This window comes from Phaseolus vulgaris, chromosome 5, assembly GCF_000499845.2.
Source record: "Phaseolus vulgaris cultivar G19833 chromosome 5, P. vulgaris v2.0, whole genome shotgun sequence".
In the NCBI taxonomy this organism is placed as follows: Eukaryota; Viridiplantae; Streptophyta; class Magnoliopsida; order Fabales; family Fabaceae; genus Phaseolus; species Phaseolus vulgaris.
This window is the reverse complement of record NC_023755.2, coordinates 25,792,979-25,796,219: the sequence shown is the minus strand read 5'-3', so window position 1 is coordinate 25,796,219 and position 3,241 is coordinate 25,792,979.

The window sequence follows — 3,241 nt, the reverse complement described above, 5'->3', positions numbered from 1 at the left end:
TGATGATAAATATATGTTTTATACACTGAATTTCGCTGGTCCTGTTGTTAGTTCAACGCATATTGTTATTCTTTTTGTATTATGGTGCTTACTCATCCACCAAGAATGGAATTATTGCTTAAGAATTCTCTCTCCACCAATTACATTCATATATGACGAAACCAGCGGAGATTTCCACTTCTCTCTCATCAGCAGAACAACAGTGAATATATCTATATCATCACTTTGTCTGCTTTTGAATATCAAGTTGGATTGTCAAAGGACCAATGCCATTAAAAAATTGGATGTAATTGAGAGAAAGACAAGATAGGTGTTTATTTCTGTATAATAATAACTAAATTGGATTTCGATGATTACTTTTCTGTATGCTAGCTGTTTATTGGAATCGTCTGTATAAGAATTTCTAATTTTAGAATAAATAACATTAATGAATAGAGTACAAGTGAAACTTTGCTTTATTATAAAAAGATTAAAAGAAATTGAGTGTAAGATAAATACTCTTTTGTCCTTCTTATATGTACACTTTAATTATTTATGATATATATTTCAAGTTTAAAAAAAAAATGTTAATTAATAGTTTACTATAATAATTTTGAAAAATAAAAGGAATGATATATATATAATATTATAGATAAATAATATAAAAAAATTCATACCAAGATGAATATATTTATAATAAATGAGATTCTCAGTTTTATTAACATTTACTTTTCTCAAACAAGATAATAATATAATTTTTTAAAGAAAAATATGACATAACTATTTACTAATAATTCATTAATAAAAAGAGGTTAATATTCTTTAAATAACTCTTTAGTTTAAATCTTAAAAAATAACAAATGTTTGGATTAGATCACTAAAAAAATGTTAAATTATTTTTTAAATATTAGTTTTGGTGAAATTGTAATTCTATTATAGTTGGCTTAGTCCATGGTAACGTAACGCAAAAGATTAAACTTTTTTAAAGAAAAGTTATAAAGCACCACAAAATAAATTTTAAATGATTTCAGTATTGATAGAATTGAATTATCTAATTCTAAACATATGTTAACTATTTCAATAAATAAATATTTGTGTTAGATAATAAGTAAAAATATTTATATTAGTGTTAGAATATTGTGGTTTTAATCGAAACTAACTAAAATATATTTTTTTTTAAAATAAGGTTAGTATTAACTAGTTTACAATAATCTTAGTATTGACTTAGTAAACATTAATTTTGTTTGTATGATTATTTATTTAAATTATAATAACGATTAGAGTAGTGTCTTTAATATTTATTTAAATTAGCATCAGTTAAACCGACACTAATTAATATATATACTTTGAATTTGTGCATATTTATATATAAAAAAAATCGTAGATTATTGTTAGAGTCCAAAGATTCAGATTTAAAGAAGATAAATCTCCTCACTCATATTTTCGTATATCACTTTTTATATAAATATCTTCACATTCATCTCATTTACCCACACTCATCTTCTTCATTCAAACTAATCTCATTTATTGAGACTCACTTCTTGATCCATTCTTATCTACTTCATTTACAATCATCTTTTTCATCCACGTTATTTTTCTCATTTTCTTCATTCACATTTATTTCTTTTATCCACTATAATTTTTTTTCTTTGTATTTTATTTTGTTGAAGATAGAAACGATCTATGAGAATTTTTCTTTTAAAATTACTATCATTAACATCATTCAAATAGATGTAATTTAAATTAATATTAAAGTATATTATATAGACTATCAACTTAACTTGGTTAACTTATTTAAGTTAACTTATTAACATTGAGTTAAGGGAAAATAAACTATTTCAACTAAAAATAATTCTAAAATTTATTGTTAAATGAACCTCGTCTAAGCCGACTCACTGACATCTATCTCTAAAAGTTGACTATACCAACTAATTTCTATACTTTTTAGAGTCTCTTGTTTATACAAAATTTGATACTAATTTTTAATTAGCATCGAAATGACTTGATTTGTGTCAATTTTTTACCAACTCTAATCTGTTTTCGTTGTAGTAAATATTATATGATTTAATTTTTTTTTAAAATAAAACATGATATAATATTTTGATTTAAATCTTCAAAAACAGCATATGTTAAGAGAGTTTTGTCCTGAAGGTGAATTGCCTAATTTGACTTGCTAGTGCTCAAGAATATTTATAGACTAACAAACCAATATGTTTTTGAGTTATCTGAATGGCCGCCACAGCATTATATGGTTGATTATAACTGTATTAAACAAACCCTAGCTTTTAACGAGCTACAGTATAACTATGTTTAGAAAATACACATAAATTAAGAAATATGTAATGGATTTAATTTAGAATATCTCACGGATACTAATAAATCATATTACATAATCTTACTTATCTAAACTATAGTAGCTATTAAACAGGGATATAATCGAGAAAATAATTAATTAGATTTGAAGTTTCTGAAATATTAATTGTTTTGAAAACAGAGTAAAAAAAAATAAATATATATATATATATATAAATAAATAGGAGGTAGATACACTACAAGAAAATCGTTAAATAAAAATTAATTTTAGATAAAAAAATAATTAGTCAATATATTGACTACATTAGATACTATTTTAGAAAATAAAAAAATTATTAGTATCTAAATAAAATCTTGGTATCTAATTAGAAACCAATTTAGAAACTAGTTTATAAATTTTATTAATAATAAAAATGACTTTAGATACTAATAATTTTTTTAATTAATAAAATATTACTTCATTTAGTCAATATTTTTTTATCGACAAATAATGAATATAATAAAACTAAGTATTTTAGGGATACTCCAACCCTTGTACAAAAATGAAAGGGACTAGTGAGTCACCATTCACACAAAAAACACACTATCTTTCCTATATACTTCTTACAAAATAACTGTGCAAAAGGACTACACTACACACTCAAAGAGTCTAACAAAATGAGTTAACCCCATCAAGAATGGTTCACAACCCCACCTGTTAATTGGAACTTCAAAATACATATATAATCAAAAGGAGTCAACAATGTGTTGTCCTAGTGATACAAACCGACAGATAACTAAGGACACAACAAGCACTTCCCAAAAGGGTCAGTCATCTCAAGATACAAAGTCAGACTCCACCAAGCCTCGAGAAAGAATCAGCAAAAGAAGAAGAAGCTATAAACTCGAATATCAGAAGTTCTTCCTTTTGATCTTCTTAAAAAATAGAATATGTTTGTAAATAATTTGG